General features: G+C 59.9%; 1 protein-coding gene across 2 annotated transcripts in view; it reads left to right on the top strand.

Annotated features, from left to right (window-relative positions):
• The window catches only part of CHST12 (carbohydrate sulfotransferase 12), a 36,875-nt gene that overhangs the window by 6,679 nt on the left and 12,766 nt on the right, over positions 1-17,430 (top strand). The window contains exon 2 of one of the 2 annotated variants that reach the window (XM_062179874.1): positions 14,420-14,546. The exons of the other annotated variant lie outside the window; for it this stretch is intronic. The gene's annotated coding sequence lies outside the window, so the exon portion shown is untranslated. The remainder of the gene's footprint in view (positions 1-14,419; positions 14,547-17,430) is intronic. 2 annotated transcript variants of the gene reach the window in all.

Raw genomic sequence — 17,430 nt, 5'->3', positions numbered from 1 at the left:
GGCCTCTGGGTTTGGCTGGATCGGGAGGGAGGTGGAGTTTCCCAGAGACGCTCGGCACGGGTTTGGGACGCCAGAGACTTATTGGAGAGGGTGTCCGAGGCCGGCTGGGGAGAGGCACCTGCGGCCCGCTGTGGTGACGTTTCAGAACTCTGGGACGAAGGAGGTGGTGGAGGCTTCTAGAAGAAATGGAGAGATCACCACAGGCCAAGAGCAGAGGGCTGTGGACCCCTCCCCAGCCACCCGGGGGCGGGGCCTTGCTGTCAGAATCCTGGAGCAGCGTCTTCAACCTTGAACTGTGTGTTCTGGCAGGGACCTCTTCCCAGAGGCCCCCGAAACTTGCCTCTCAGGTAGTTCCAGGAGGTGAGTGGCAGGTGCGTGCTCCCCAAGTGCGTGCCGAGTCCAGAAAGACGCAGGGAGAGGAACCCGCTGGGGGAGGCTGGGGAGGCGGGGCGGCTGCCAAGGGCCGGCCTCACACCGGGCGGTTCCTGGCCCGAGCCCGTCCGAAGGCTCCCAGAGGAGACCTTTTCTGGAGAAGACCAAGCAGGACTCCCGATGCACAGGGAGAGGAGAGGGGGCAGGGTGGGGGCTGTCGGAGAGAAGTGGGGAGAGCGCACAGCAGTGGAGGTGGGGTGCTGCTGGTTCTGGGGAAGAAGAAATAGTCGGGGCGCACGATTTGGCCCAGCTGGGAGCAGCCTCTGCACGTGGGCACCGTGTGCAGAAGGTGTGGGGAGGGAGCCCACACGTCTCCTGCAGCGGGGGACGGTCAGCAGTGATGCCCCGAGGGAGCAGCCAGGCCACAGCTTCGGGGTCAACTCCCACAGGCTCAGCAGGACCAGGGAGAAGCCAGGCAGGCGCTTGGTCCGGCTGTGAAGTTGCGGCTTGCGACGCTGGCATCCTGTGTTCGGGTGCCTGGTTTGAGTCCTGGCTGCTCCACTTCCCCTCCGCTTCCTGCTGGTGTGCACCCTGTACCCCGGGAGGCAGCAGGTTCACGTGCTTGAGTGAGAGACCCAGAGGGCGTTCCAGGCGCCTGACTTCCGCCTGGCCCAGCCCCAGCTCTTGGCATCTGGGGAGTGAACCAGTGAGTGAAAGATGGCTCTGTGTCCTTGCCTTTCAGATACAAGGGAAATAAATTAAGTTTTTTCAAGAGAATTAGAGGGAAGGGTGGACAGGCTGAGTGTGAGCTGGGGCATGGTGAGCCCGCTGGAGGTGCGTGTGTGCCAGTGACACAGAGAACGGTCTGGGACAGGCAGCTGCGGTCTGCTGTGTGCTGGCTTTTCTCAGCAGGTGAGCCGACTGGTCCGATGTCCCCGTCATCGTCATCGTCTCTGCGTCCGTCGCCGGCCTCTGGTCGCTTCTCCGAGTTTCTGTGCTCTTTGGCCGTTGGTGTTTCTTGTAGCTCTGTGTGAAGGGGTTTGTAAAGTCGCAGGCGGAGGGGGCCCTCTCTACCCGTCAGCCCTTGCAGTCTCGGGACGTTGGGGTTGACAGTGTCGCTCTGGCTTTAGAGTCACCCGCCTATTGCATGCCTGCTGTATGCAAGGCACTCTGAGGATGCGGCCATGATGGACAGGGTGAGACCCCCTCGTGCAGTTTGTGTTCAGTGTGGGTCGATGGGATGCGGGCAGATAAGCAGCGGCTGGCTTGTATCTGGGGAAGGAACGGGTACGGCGTGGGGGGTGCAGCTAGGGGGCCTGGAGCTGCTGTGTGTGGGGTGGTCAGGGGCGGCCACACCAGAAAGGAGCTCTGGGCCGAGATGTGAGGGGCTGTGAGGCGTGAGCCGTCCTGCAGAGGTCCTGCGGACGCCTGGCCTGGGGGTCTGCTCGGTGGGTGTGCTGGGACCAGGGGCGCCGTGGAGGAGCCGTGGGTCACAGGCCGCTGAAGGGCTGGCAGTGGGGGTCCCGGGACTGCACAGTTACAGGGCTGTGCTCCGATTCCTTTACTTACATGAAAGCCAGAGTGACGGAGGGAGAGAGACAGCAAGATTGTCCGTCCACTGCTTCACTCTCCAAGTGGCTGCCATGGCTGGGCCCAGGCCAGGCCGGGGCCAGGAGCCCCGTCTGGGTCTCGCACATGAGTGGCAGCGGCCCAGGCCCCACCAGGTGCATTAGCAGGGGCCTGGATCAGAAGTGGAGCAGCCGGGACGGGAACTGGTGTGTTGATGTGCTTAACCCACTGCCCCACAGTGCCAGCCCTGGGCCGGGACTCTTGGACAGTGTCCGTGGCCTCCGGGCAAAGGCGGGTCTATGGGCGAGAGCTGACGTGGGCTGGTAGCAGGGCTGGACAGGCAGGGCTGGGCAGGCAGGAAAGCTCCAGGTGGGTTCTTCCTGGATTTTCTTGTTGTTTGTGGTTACTTTCCTCTGAAGAAGGGTGATTTCTTTGGGTTGACGTAACTCTTACACGTGTCACGTTTGAGGAGGGAGGGAATTTAGAAGCTATGAGAACCTGACGTCTGGCTGGGGCGTGGGGCTGGTGTCCCCCCGCCTTGGGTGTGTGAACGCTTGGAGGCCGGGGGTTGGGGGGCGGTCTGAGCTGCTGTGCCCTCACCGCCCCGGGGCAGTTACTTCACTTCCAAGGCCACGTGTGGGCCGGGTTTTCATCTGTGACACAAACCAGCATCCTGTCCCCATCGACGTGACCGTCCGTGACTGACTGGATAGACTGTGGGGAACCAGCATTCTGTCCCCGTCGACGTGACCGTCCTGACTGACATGATAGACATGGGGAACCAGCATCCTGTCCCCGTCGACGTGACCGTCCTGACTGACTGGATAGACTGTGGGGAACCAGCATCCTGTCCCCGTCGACGTGACCGTCCGTGACTGACTGGATAGACATGGGGAACCAGCATCCTGTCCCCGTCGACGTGACCGTCCTGACTGACTGGATAGACTGGGGAACCAGCATCCTGTCCCCGTCGACGTGACCATCCTGACTGACTGGATAGACTGTGGGGAACCAGCATTCTGTCCCCGTCGACGTGACCGTCCTGACTGACTGGATAGACATGGGGAACCAGCATCCTGTCCCCGTCGACGTGACCGTCCTGACTGACTGGATAGACTGGGGAACCAGCATCCTGTCCCCGTCGACGTGACCATCCTGACTGACTGGATAGACTGTGGGGAACCAGCATCCTGTCCCCGTCGACGTGACTGTCCTGACTGACATGATAGACTGGGGAACCAGCATTCTGTCCCCGTCGACGTGACCGTGACTGACATGATAGACTGTGGGGAACCAGCATTCTGTCCCCGTCGACGTGACCGTCCTGACTGACTGGATAGACTGTGGGGAACCAGCATTCTGTCCCCGTCGACGTGACCGTCCTGACTGACATGATAGACTGGGGAACCAGCATTCTGTCCCCGTCGACGTGACCGTGACTGACATGATAGACATGGGGAACCAGCATCCTGTCCCCGTCGACGTGACCGTCCTGACTGACTGGATAGACATGGGGAACCAGCATCCTGTCCCCGTCGACGTGACCGTCCTGACTGACTGGATAGACTGGGGAACCAGCATCCTGTCCCCGTCGACGTGACCGTCCTGACTGACATGATAGACTGGGGAACCAGCATTCTGTCCCCGTCGATGTGACCGTCTGTGACTGACTGGATAGACATGGGGAACCAGCATCCTGTCCCCGTCGACGTGACCGTCCTGACTGACATGATAGACTGGGGAACCAGCATCCTGTCCCCGTCGACGTGACCGTCCTGACTGACATGATAGACATGGGGAACCAGCATCCTGTCCCCGTCGACGTGACCGTCCTGACTGACATGATAGACTGTGGGGAACCAGCATTCTGTCCCCGTCGACGTGACCGTCCTGACTGACATGATAGACATGGGGAACCAGCATCCTTTCCCCGTCGACGTGACCGTCCTGACTGACTGGATAGACTGTGGGGAACCAGCATCCTGTCCCCGTCGACGTGACCGTCCGTGACTGACTGGATAGACATGGGGAACCAGCATCCTGTCCCCGTCGACGTGACCGTCCTGACTGACTGGATAGACTGGGGAACCAGCATCCTGTCCCCGTCGACGTGACCGTCCTGACTGACTGGATAGACTGTGGGGAACCAGCATTCTGTCCCCGTCGACGTGACCGTCCTGACTGACATGATAGACTGGGGAACCAGCATTCTGTCCCCGTCGACGTGACCGTGACTGACATGATAGACATGGGGAACCAGCATCCTGTCCCCGTCGACGTGACCGTCCTGACTGACATGATAGACATGGGGAACCAGCATCCTGTCCCCGTCGACGTGACCGTCCTGACTGACATGATAGACATGGGGAACCAGCATCCTGTCCCCGTTGACGTGACCGTCCTGACTGACATGATAGACTGTGGGGAACCAGCATTCTGTCCCCGTCGACGTGACCGTCCTGACTGACATGATAGACATGGGGAACCAGCATCCTTTCCCCGTCGACGTGACCGTCCTGACTGACTGGATAGACTGTGGGGAACCAGCATCCTGTCCCCGTCGACGTGACCGTCCGTGACTGACTGGATAGACATGGGGAACCAGCATCCTGTCCCCGTCGACGTGACCGTCCTGACTGACTGGATAGACTGGGGAACCAGCATCCTGTCCCCGTCGACGTGACCGTCCTGACTGACTGGATAGACTGTGGGAACCAGCATCCTGTCCCCGTCGACGTGACCGTCCTGACTGACATGATAGACTGGGGAACCAGCATTCTGTCCCCGTCGATGTGACCGTCTGTGACTGACTGGATAGACATGGGGAACCAGCATCCTGTCCCCGTCGACGTGACCGTCCTGACTGACATGATAGACTGGGGAACCAGCATCCTGTCCCCGTCGACGTGACCGTCCTGACTGACATGATAGACATGGGGAACCAGCATTCTGTCCCCGTCGACGTGACCGTCCTGACTGACATGATAGACTGGGGAACCAGCATTCTGTCCCCGTCGACGTGACCGTGACTGACATGATAGACATGGGGAACCAGCATCCTGTCCCCGTCGACGTGACCATCCTGACTGACATGATAGACATGGGGAACCAGCATTCTGTCCCCGTTGACGTGACCGTCCTGACTGACTGGATAGACTGTGGGAACCAGCATTCTGTCCCCGTCGACGTGACCGTGACTGACATGATAGACTGTGGGAACCAGCATTCTGTCCCCGTCGACGTGACCGTGACTGACATGATAGACTGTGGGGAACCAGCATTCTGTCCCCGTCGACGTGACCGTGACTGACATGATAGACTGTGGGGAACCAGCATTCTGTCCCCGTCGACGTGACCGTACTGACTGACTGGATAGACTGGGGAACCAGCATTCTGTCCCCGTCGATGTGACCGTCCTGACTGACTGGATAGACATGGGCAACCAGCATCCTGTCCCCGTCGACGTGACCGTCCTGACTGACATGATAGACTGGGGAACCAGCATTCTGTCCCCGTCGACGTGACCGTGACTGACATGATAGACTGGGGAACCAGCATTCTGTCCCCGTCGACGTGACCGTCCTGACTGACATGATAGACTGTGGGGAACCAGCATCCTGTCCCCGTCGACGTGACCGTCCGTGACTGACTGGATAGACATGGGGAACCAGCATCCTGTCCCCGTCGACGTGACCGTCCTGACTGACTGGATAGACTGGGGAACCAGCATCCTGTCCCCGTCGACGTGACCGTCCTGACTGACTGGATAGACTGTGGGGAACCAGCATTCTGTCCCCGTCGACGTGACCGTCCTGACTGACATGATAGACTGTGGGGAACCAGCATTCTGTCCCCGTCGACGTGACCGTCCTGACTGACATGATAGACATGGGGAACCAGCATTCTGTCCCCGTCGACGTGACCGTCCTGACTGACTGGATAGACTGTGGGGAACCAGCATTCTGTCCCCGTTGACGTGACAGTCCTGACTGACTGGATAGACTGTGGGAACCAGCATTCTGTCCCCGTCGACGTGACCGTGACTGACATGATAGACTGTGGGAACCAGCATTCTGTCCCCGTCGACGTGACCGTGACTGACATGATAGACTGTGGGGAACCAGCATTCTGTCCCCGTCGACGTGACCGTCCTGACTGACATGATAGACTGTGGGGAACCAGCATTCTGTCCCCGTCGACGTGACCGTGACTGACATGATAGACTGTGGGGAACCAGCATTCTGTCCCCGTCGACGTGACCGTACTGACTGACTGGATAGACTGTGGGGAACCAGCATTCTGTCCCCGTCAACGTGACCGTCCTGACTGACTGGATAGACTGTGGGGAACCAGCATCCTGTCCCCGTCGACGTGACCGTCCTGACTGACATGATAGACATGGGGAACCAGCATTCTGTCCCCGTCGACGTGACCGTGACTGACATGATAGACTGGGGAACCAGCATTCTGTCCCCGTCGACGTGACCGTGACTGACATGATAGACTGGGGAACCAGCATTCTGTCCCCGTCGACGTGACCGTGACTGACATGATAGACTGTGGGGAACCAGCATTCTGTCCCCGTCGACGTGACCGTGACTGACATGATAGACATGGGGAACCAGCATTCTGTCCCCGTCGACGTGACCGTCCTGACTGACTGACATGATAGACATGGGGAACCAGCATTCTGTCCCCGTCGACGTGACCGTCCTGACTGACTGGATAGACTGTGGGGAACCAGCATTCTGTCCAGTCGACGTGACCGTCCTGACTGACATGATAGACATGGGGAACCAGCATTCTGTCCCCGTCGACGTGACCGTCCGTGACTGACTGGATAGACTGTGGGGAACCAGCATTCTGTCCCCGTCGACGTGACCGTCCTGACTGACATGATAGACATGGGGAACCAGCATCCTGTCCCCGTCGACGTGACCGTCCTGACTGACTGGATAGACTGTGGGGAACCAGCATCCTGTCCCCGTCGACGTGACCGTCCGTGACTGACTGGATAGACATGGGGAACCAGCATCCTGTCCCCGTCGACGTGACCGTCCTGACTGACTGGATAGACTGGGGAACCAGCATCCTGTCCCCGTCGACGTGACCATCCTGACTGACTGGATAGACTGTGGGGAACCAGCATTCTGTCCCCGTCGACGTGACCGTCCTGACTGACTGGATAGACATGGGGAACCAGCATCCTGTCCCCGTCGACGTGACCGTCCTGACTGACTGGATAGACTGGGGAACCAGCATCCTGTCCCCGTCGACGTGACCATCCTGACTGACTGGATAGACTGTGGGGAACCAGCATCCTGTCCCCGTCGACGTGACTGTCCTGACTGACATGATAGACTGGGGAACCAGCATTCTGTCCCCGTCGACGTGACCGTGACTGACATGATAGACTGTGGGGAACCAGCATTCTGTCCCCGTCGACGTGACCGTCCTGACTGACTGGATAGACTGTGGGGAACCAGCATTCTGTCCCCGTCGACGTGACCGTCCTGACTGACATGATAGACTGGGGAACCAGCATTCTGTCCCCGTCGACGTGACCGTGACTGACATGATAGACATGGGGAACCAGCATCCTGTCCCCGTCGACGTGACCGTCCTGACTGACATGATAGACATGGGGAACCAGCATCCTGTCCCCGTCGACGTGACCGTCCTGACTGACTGGATAGACTGGGGAACCAGCATCCTGTCCCCGTCGACGTGACCGTCCTGACTGACATGATAGACTGGGGAACCAGCATTCTGTCCCCGTCGATGTGACCGTCTGTGACTGACTGGATAGACATGGGGAACCAGCATCCTGTCCCCGTCGACGTGACCGTCCTGACTGACATGATAGACTGGGGAACCAGCATCCTGTCCCCGTCGACGTGACCGTCCTGACTGACATGATAGACATGGGGAACCAGCATCCTGTCCCCGTCGACGTGACCGTCCTGACTGACATGATAGACTGTGGGGAACCAGCATTCTGTCCCCGTCGACGTGACCGTCCTGACTGACATGATAGACATGGGGAACCAGCATCCTTTCCCCGTCGACGTGACCGTCCTGACTGACTGGATAGACTGTGGGGAACCAGCATCCTGTCCCCGTCGACGTGACCGTCCGTGACTGACTGGATAGACATGGGGAACCAGCATCCTTTCCCCGTCGACGTGACCGTCCTGACTGACTGGATAGACTGGGGAACCAGCATTCTGTCCCCGTCGACGTGACCGTCCTGACTGACATGATAGACTGGGGAACCAGCATTCTGTCCCCGTCGACGTGACCGTGACTGACATGATAGACATGGGGAACCAGCATCCTGTCCCCGTCGACGTGACCGTCCTGACTGACATGATAGACATGGGGAACCAGCATCCTGTCCCCGTCGACGTGACCGTCCTGACTGACATGATAGACATGGGGAACCAGCATCCTGTCCCCGTCGACGTGACCGTCCTGACTGACATGATAGACTGTGGGGAACCAGCATTCTGTCCCCGTCGACGTGACCGTCCTGACTGACATGATAGACATGGGGAACCAGCATCCTTTCCCCGTCGACGTGACCGTCCTGACTGACTGGATAGACTGTGGGGAACCAGCATCCTGTCCCCGTCGACGTGACCGTCCGTGACTGACTGGATAGACATGGGGAACCAGCATCCTGTCCCCGTCGATGTGACCGTCCTGACTGACTGGATAGACTGGGGAACCAGCATCCTGTCCCCGTCGACGTGACCGTCCTGACTGACTGGATAGACTGTGGGAACCAGCATCCTGTCCCCGTCGACGTGACCATCCTGACTGACATGATAGACTGGGGAACCAGCATTCTGTCCCCGTCGATGTGACCGTCTGTGACTGACTGGATAGACATGGGGAACCAGCATCCTGTCCCCGTCGACGTGACCGTCCTGACTGACATGATAGACTGGGGAACCAGCATCCTGTCCCCGTCGACGTGACCGTCCTGACTGACATGATAGACATGGGGAACCAGCATTCTGTCCCCGTCGACGTGACCGTCCTGACTGACATGATAGACTGGGGAACCAGCATTCTGTCCCCGTCGACGTGACCGTGACTGACATGATAGACATGGGGAACCAGCATCCTGTCCCCGTCGACGTGACCATCCTGACTGACATGATAGACATGGGGAACCAGCATTCTGTCCCCGTTGACGTGACCGTCCTGACTGACTGGATAGACTGTGGGAACCAGCATTCTGTCCCCGTCGACGTGACCGTGACTGACATGATAGACTGTGGGAACCAGCATTCTGTCCCCGTCGACGTGACCGTGACTGACATGATAGACTGTGGGGAACCAGCATTCTGTCCCCGTCGACGTGACCGTGACTGACATGATAGACTGTGGGGAACCAGCATTCTGTCCCCGTCGACGTGACCGTACTGACTGACTGGATAGACTGGGGAACCAGCATTCTGTCCCCGTCGATGTGACCGTCCTGACTGACTGGATAGACATGGGGAACCAGCATCCTGTCCCCGTCGACGTGACCGTCCTGACTGACATGATAGACTGGGGAACCAGCATTCTGTCCCCGTCGACGTGACCGTCCTGACTGACATGATAGACATGGGGAACCAGCATCCTGTCCCCGTCGACGTGACCGTCCTGACTGACTGGATAGACTGGGGAACCAGCATCCTGTCCCCGTCGACGTGACCGTCCTGACTGACATGATAGACTGGGGAACCAGCATTCTGTCCCCGTTGACGTGACCGTGACTGACATGATAGACTGGGGAACCAGCATTCTGTCCCCGTCGACGTGACCGTCCTGACTGACATGATAGACTGTGGGGAACCAGCATCCTGTCCCCGTCGACGTGACCGTCCGTGACTGACTGGATAGACATGGGGAACCAGCATCCTGTCCCCGTCGACGTGACCGTCCTGACTGACTGGATAGACTGGGGAACCAGCATCCTGTCCCCGTCGACGTGACCGTCCTGACTGACTGGATAGACTGTGGGGAACCAGCATTCTGTCCCCGTCGACGTGACCGTCCTGACTGACATGATAGACTGTGGGGAACCAGCATTCTGTCCCCGTCGACGTGACCGTCCTGACTGACATGATAGACATGGGGAACCAGCATTCTGTCCCCGTCGACGTGACCGTCCTGACTGACTGGATAGACTGTGGGGAACCAGCATTCTGTCCCCGTTGACGTGACAGTCCTGACTGACTGGATAGACTGTGGGAACCAGCATTCTGTCCCCGTCGACGTGACCGTGACTGACATGATAGACTGTGGGAACCAGCATTCTGTCCCCGTCGACGTGACCGTGACTGACATGATAGACTGTGGGGAACCAGCATTCTGTCCCCGTCGACGTGACCGTCCTGACTGACATGATAGACTGTGGGGAACCAGCATTCTGTCCCCGTCGACGTGACCGTGACTGACATGATAGACTGTGGGGAACCAGCATTCTGTCCCCGTCGACGTGACCGTACTGACTGACTGGATAGACTGTGGGGAACCAGCATTCTGTCCCCGTCAACGTGACCGTCCTGACTGACTGGATAGACTGTGGGGAACCAGCATCCTGTCCCCGTCGACGTGACCGTCCTGACTGACATGATAGACATGGGGAACCAGCATTCTGTCCCCGTCGACGTGACCGTGACTGACATGATAGACTGGGGAACCAGCATTCTGTCCCCGTCGACGTGACCGTGACTGACATGATAGACTGGGGAACCAGCATTCTGTCCCCGTCGACGTGACCGTGACTGACATGATAGACTGTGGGGAACCAGCATTCTGTCCCCGTCGACGTGACCGTGACTGACATGATAGACTGGGGAACCAGCATTCTGTCCCCGTCGACGTGACCGTCCTGACTGACTGACATGATAGACATGGGGAACCAGCATTCTGTCCCCGTCGACGTGACCGTCCTGACTGACTGGATAGACTGTGGGGAACCAGCATTCTGTCCAGTCGACGTGACCGTCCTGACTGACATGATAGACATGGGGAACCAGCATTCTGTCCCCGTCGACGTGACCGTCCTGACTGACATGATAGACTGTGGGTTCAGTTGCAGGGCCAGCTGCTCACCACGAAGCAGTTTTGGAAGCAAACAGACACGGCCCCAGCGGCACCGGTGAAGCCGCCTGACAGAGGGGTTTTCATGCGGCCCCAGCTAGCGGCAGGGCTGGCCCGCGGCTGTGCAGAGGGGATGTTGACACTGGTAACAGGAACTTTCCAGATCTCTGTTGACTGCAGCCCAGGGGACTGCGGTGGCTCGCTGGCCGCGTGTCGTCTTTGAAGCCCTGGAAGAGAAGTGGGGCCCTCTGATCTCTCTGCCAGTGGCATAAATAAACAGAACTTAAAACACTGGACTTGTGAGGGGAGTCGTGCCGCCGTGCAGAGCTCACGGGCTCCGTTTGTGGACACAGGGAAGCCGGCTCTCGGACGTGAAGGCCGCGAGAGCACCGCGGGCGTGGAAGCCCTGGTTCTGCGTGAGCTTCGACTGTGGAGGCCGGGGGTGCGGCGCAGGGGAAGCCGGCTGTCCGGCCAGCTGCTGGGGTCCGGACGCCTGCTCTGAGCGGTAGCTGGTATGCAGGGTGGGCGGGGGGGGCCGTTATTTTGCCCCACTTTTCACCACAGTGTGAGGGTTACACAAGTTGCTGTGTACAAAGCCTTTAGAACAGGACACTGATTTATTTTTGCCTTTAAGAAATATGTATTTATTTGAAAGGCAGAGCGACAGAGAGGGAGGGACAGAAAGACTCTTCCCTCTGCTGCTGCACCCCCAAATGCCAGCAACACCAGGCGAAGTGAAGAGCCGGGAACTCTGTCCCGTCTCCCTGTGCGTGGCAGGAATGGAAGTACTTGAGCCGCCAGCCACTGCTTCCCCCGGTGCACGCTGGCAGGAAGCTGGCAGGAAGTGTAGCCGGGGCTTGAAGCCGGCACTCGGATGTGGGGTGTGGGCGTCCCCGGGGCCCCGGGGCCTGCCTTTTAAAGAGCTCGTGAGCCGAGGGGTTAGGATGCCTGCGTCCCACGTCGGAGCACCGGGTCGGAGTCTGGCTGTGGCTTCTGCCTCTATCTGGCCGCGAATGCAGATGGGGAGGCAGTGAGGGCGGCTCACGTAGTGGGGTTCCTGCCGCCCACGTGGAAGACCTGCCGTGTTCCCAGCAGCTCTGTCCCCAGTCCAGCCCTGCCCCTTGTGAGCATCTGGGAAGTGAGCCGGCAGGTGGGAGCTCTGTGTCTCAAAAAAACAAAAATAAGGTTTGGCGCTGTGACATAGCGGGTTAAAGCCCTGGCCTGAAGCGCTGGCATCTCACATGGGCACTGGTTCGAGTCCTGGCTGCTCCTCTTCTGATCCCGTTCTCTGCTATGGCCCGGGAAGGCAGTGGAGGATGGCCCAAGTCCTTGGGCCCTGCACCTGCATGGGAGACCCAGGGGAAGCTCCTGGCTCCTGACTTCGGATCGGCACAGCTCTGGCTGTTGTGGCCATCTGGGGAGTGAACCAGCGGATGGAAGACCTCTCGGTCTCTACCTCTCTGTAACTCTGTCTTTCAAATAAATAATATTAAAAAAAAAAATAAAACCCTAGGCTATTGTAATTATCAAATCAATTGCAAATGTCCTTTCTGACTGCTGAAATTAGCAGGCAGCATGAGTGATCGTGAAAATGACCCATGTCTGTGTGGCAGGTGCTCGGGGCCTGAAGCAGACGGACGGGTGAGTGAGGTGAAGGGGCCTGGTGTCTGAGAGAGCAGGAGCAGAGACGCCCCGCTCCTGGCTCGCGGCAGCTCTGGCCCCCAGAGAGGCCCTGGTGGTTCTCGTCCTGCAGCGTGGAGGTCTTCTGTCCAGGGGCTTGGCCCCAACTCGCAGTGGGGGCCCGGACTCAGTGTCCATGTCCCCGCTGATGAGGAACTTCTTTTTTTTTTTTTTTTTTTTTGACAGGCAGAGTGGACAGTGAGAGAGAGACAGAGAGAAAGGTCTTCCTTTTGCCGTTGGTTCACCCTCCAATGGCCGCCGTGGTAGCGCGCTGCGGCCAGCGCACCGCGCTGATCCGATGGCAGGAGCCAGGTGCTTCTCCTGGTCTCCCATGGGGTGCAGGGCCCAAGGACTCGGGCCATCCTCCACTGCACTCCCTGGCCACAGCAGAGAGCGGGCCTGGAAGAGGGGCAACCGGGACAGGATCGGTGCCCCGACCGGGACTAGAACCCGGTGTGCCGGCGCCGCAAGGCGGAGGATTAGCCTAGTGAGCCGCGGCGCCGGCGAGGAACTCCTCAACTAGCATTTAGGCCAGTTCCGTGGGGATGGGCGAGAGCCCAGTCATCGTGTGCGTGCTGGAGAGAAGCGCGTTGGCTTCTGGGGCCGGGTGTGGTTTCCTCGGGAGAATTACCCATTGTCAGTGTCAGTTTAGCAAGGCGGGCAGGTGTGCCCCTGCCGGCGCAGGACTCGGGGCTCCCTGTGTGTGGCTTTCGGTTTGGCATTGTATCTGTGAGGTCCCTCCGCGGGGCTGCACGAAGTCCGGGGTTTGTCCTTTGTAGCCAGGGGGCTCTGACTGAACGGGCCCGCCTCCGTCGCCGTGCTCACTGTCACTGGCGCTGGGGTGAAGTTGTGAGTCACCTCCAGCAAAGCTGGGACCAGCATCTGTGTGCAGAGCTTCGCATCGGCGTGTTTTCCTTGTCCTGGGCGGTCAGAGCAGTGGAGCCGCAGGCCACCCTGTGTGTCGAGGCGCCTGCGTCCCGTATCCCAGCACTGCTGCAGGTCCCGGCTGCTCCGCTTCGTCCAGCTCCCTGCTGATGGCCCTGGGAAGGCAGCAGAGGATGTGCCCCCGCCACCCACGTGGGAGACCAGGGTGGCGTTCTTGGCTCTTGGCGTCAGCCTGTCGCAGCCCTGGCTGTTACGGACATGAAGGGAGTGAAGCCGCAGAGAGAGAGTTAGCACACGTCCCCGGGTCTCCTCTCCTGCCGGCCCTTTGTCCTGTCCACAGCGTGCTGCATCTGTCCTCGCGCACCTGCCTTGGCTGCGGTTCGACTTGATAGTCAGTCTTGAAGTGAGCCGTGTAGGTTCCCCGAGTCTCTCCTGTTCAACCCTGCCGTGCCCCTTCCAGGTCCTTGGCATTTCCTGATACATTTAGACACTAGTGCGCCAGTGTCCACGAGAAAAGCCTGCTGGCGTTTGGAGTGCCATGGCTGTGGCTCTGCTTCGGACAGCATCCTCGTGCCGGACCGCTGGTTCCGCACTGCGCATTCACTTGGGCCACGTCCTGCGTCTGCAGGGCTAAGCCAGCTTCCAAGGCGGAGCCCTGCTGTTTTAGAATGGCGTAATTGCTGATAAGCTAAGCCTGTGTGTCACATCCAGCAGCCGACTAGTCTTGTTACAAAATAACCAGCCGTTAGCCACCTCCTTTGCAGGAGCTGGGAGGTCCCGCTGATGCTTTCATACCTTTGTTCCCCAGCTCTCCAAAGCCACAGAGTGAAACACGAAAGTCTGGCCTGTATGCAAAAAAGTTCCTGGCAGCTTGACTCGTACTGGCCAAAAAAGAGGAAACAGCCCCGAAGTGCGCCGACGGACATAGTCATGCGGTGAGACTTCTTACCAGCAGTTTTACAGGGGAAATTGTGCCGAGGCAAACAGCGGCTCGGGTGGGTCTCAGAATCACACGGCCGCACAGAGGAGCGACACGCCCTAGGTCCCTGACGGCCCATCCCAGAGGAGGCCGCCTGCCGGACGGGGGCAGATCGCGGGGCCCGGAGCAGGGTGCTGGGAGGGACAGGGAGCTTTCAGGACCGGTGTCTTAATGGTCGTGTGTGTTTGCCAGAACTCGTCAGACTGTACGCCTAATGAGAGAGAGAGAGAGAGAGAGTGAGCGCGCGTGCAAGAGGGAGCCAGCGTCCCCTGCTTCATTCCCTGGGTGCTCACTGTGCAGGCCCAGGCCTGCCTCTGGGTACCTGAGCTGCACGGGGCTGCAGGTGCCCATGCGGCTTCCTTGCCACGGGCCAGGTGCGCTGGTGGCCATTTCTGGGCCTATACGGCCCCTTTCCGTCTGGTCACTTCTGTGACATGCAGAGACACTCAGCCCCAGAGCAGGTGACAAAGCGGGTGTTCCTGTTGGGCTTCCCGGAGGCGCAGAGCTGAGGCACGCGTGCGTATGTGTGTGTATGTCTGCAGAGATGGACGGTGAGGAATTGGCCGACAGGTTCCGTGGGCGGAGAAGTGCAGCCAGGAGAGCCTGTGGCGTGAGCGCAGAGGCAGGGGAGTCGCCATGCTGGCTCGGAGGAGCAGAGAGCAAGTTCCCTCCTCGGATTGGAGGGGCCGTCTGCTTTCCTTGTGTTGTGTTTGGCTGTCGGTCTCTCCCAGGAGCAACCCCACCCACGGGCACACGCAGAGGGAGGCCTGCCAAGCGACCCCTTGGGCCGTCGGCTCTCCTTGTGCCCGTGTTTGGCTGTCGGTCTCTCCCAGGAGCAACCCCACCCACGGGCACACGCAGAGGGAGGCCTGCCAAGCGACCCCTTGGGCCGTCGGCTCTCCTTGTGCCCGTGTTTGGCTGTCGGTCTCTCCCAGGAGCAACCCCACCCACGGGCACACGCAGAGGGAGGCCTGCCAAGCGACCCCTTGGGCCGTCGGCTCTCCTTGTGCCCGTGTTTGGCTGTCGGTCTCTCCCAGGAGCAACCCCACCCACGGGCACACGCAGAGCGAGGCCTGCCAAGCGACCCCTTGGGCCGTCTGCTCTCCTCATCCCGTGTTTGGCTGTCGGTCTCCCAGGAGCAACCCCACCCACGGGCACACGCAGAGCGAGGCCTGCCAAGTGACCCCTTGGGCACGTTGGACCGGGTGGTGGTTCTGCTGTAGAAAGTGGAAACCACACAGGGGCCCGGCTCTGTGGCCTCACCCGTGCAGCCAGAGCTGCCCTTGCTCTCCGCGCTCCTTTGGGCAGCGGCTTCCGTGGGCCCCAGTACCGGGCGCTTTGCCTCCTGGGCTGCCAAGTCTGCCCTTGGCACCCTGCCCTGCGTCAGCCTGGGTTGGACCCGCTGAGTCACCAGGAGTGTGTGCAGGGCGTTGGACGCCGAGGTGCTGGGCGGTGAGCCGTCTGCACCCGCGCTCTGGGCGGCTCTGGGGAGGGGCCGCCACCGATGTCCGGGAAGCCCCTGTCTGCTGTGCTTCGGAACACACGGGGCTTTCCTCTGGTGGCTTTTCAGGGACAGTGGGAGAGTGACGTGCGGAAATGACACCCTGCTCTCGGAGTGAGAGCTGCCTGCCCCGGTCAACGTGGGCCCCTCCCCGTGTGCGTGGGAAGCCGCCGTGAGCGGGACCCCAGCCCTCAGCCCGCTGTCCTCCCCCGACTTTCTCTCGCACTGCCCGCTGCACGCAGGTGGTGAGGGTGCCAGGGCCAGCAAGGCGTCCTGTCCAGACTTCGTGTGCTCTCTGGCTCTCTGCGGAGCTCAGCGCGAGGCCCTCCGGCCCACGCAGGCTCCCGGTAGCTCTCACAGCAGCCCGTGTGCTCATCCCGGCTGTCTCCACAGCTGCTGTTTATGTGGCTTGTTTGAGGTTAGAGTGACAACACAGAGGACGGCACTTGGTGTCAAACATGAACCCTGGGGGCCGGCCCTGTGGTGCAGCAGGTAAAGCCGCCGCCCGCAGTGCCGGCATCCCACATGGGTGCCGCTTCCAGTCCCGGCTGCTCCACTTCCAATCCAGCTCTCTGCCGTGGCCTGGGAAAGCAGCAGGAGATGGCCCAGGAGCTTGGGCCCCTGCACCCACATGGGAGACTTGGAGGAAGCTCCTGGCTCCTGGCTTCGGATCCGCGCAGCTCCAGCCATTGCGGCCATATGAGGAGTGATCCAGTGGATGGAAGACCTCTCTCTCTCTCTCTCTCTCTCTCTCTGTGACTCTGCCTTTCAAATAAATAAATACAAATGAACCCTGGCCTCCTGGACACGGGAGAGTACAGTGCAGCAGCCGGGCCCGGGGCTACAGGAGATGTCACCCCGTGGGCAAGTCACCCCGTGGGCACGTTACCCTGTGGGCACGTCACCCCATCTATACATCACCCCGTCTACATGTCACCCCATGGGCACGTCACCCCGTCTACATGTCACCCCATCTACACATCACCCCGTGGGCATGTCACCCCATCTACACGTCACCCCGTCTACATGTCACCCCGTGGGCACGTCACCCTGTCTACATGTCACCCCATCTACACGTCACCCCGTGGGCATGTCACCCCATCTATACGTCACCCCATCTATACATCACCCCGTGGGCACGTCACCCCGTCTACATGTCACCCCATCTACATGTCACCCCGTCTACACGTCACCCCGTCTACACATCACCCCGTGGGCATGTCACCCCATCTACACGTCACCCCGTGGGCACGTCACCCCATCTACATGTCACCCCGTCTACACGTCACTCCGTGGGCACGTCACCCCATCTACATATCACCCCGTCTACACGTCACCC

The sequence above is a fragment of the Lepus europaeus genome, chromosome 21 (assembly GCF_033115175.1).
Source record: "Lepus europaeus isolate LE1 chromosome 21, mLepTim1.pri, whole genome shotgun sequence".
In the NCBI taxonomy this organism is placed as follows: Eukaryota; Metazoa; Chordata; class Mammalia; order Lagomorpha; family Leporidae; genus Lepus; species Lepus europaeus.
The sequence above is the reverse complement of the archived record's forward strand: the minus strand, read 5'-3'. Positions and strand labels throughout refer to the sequence as shown.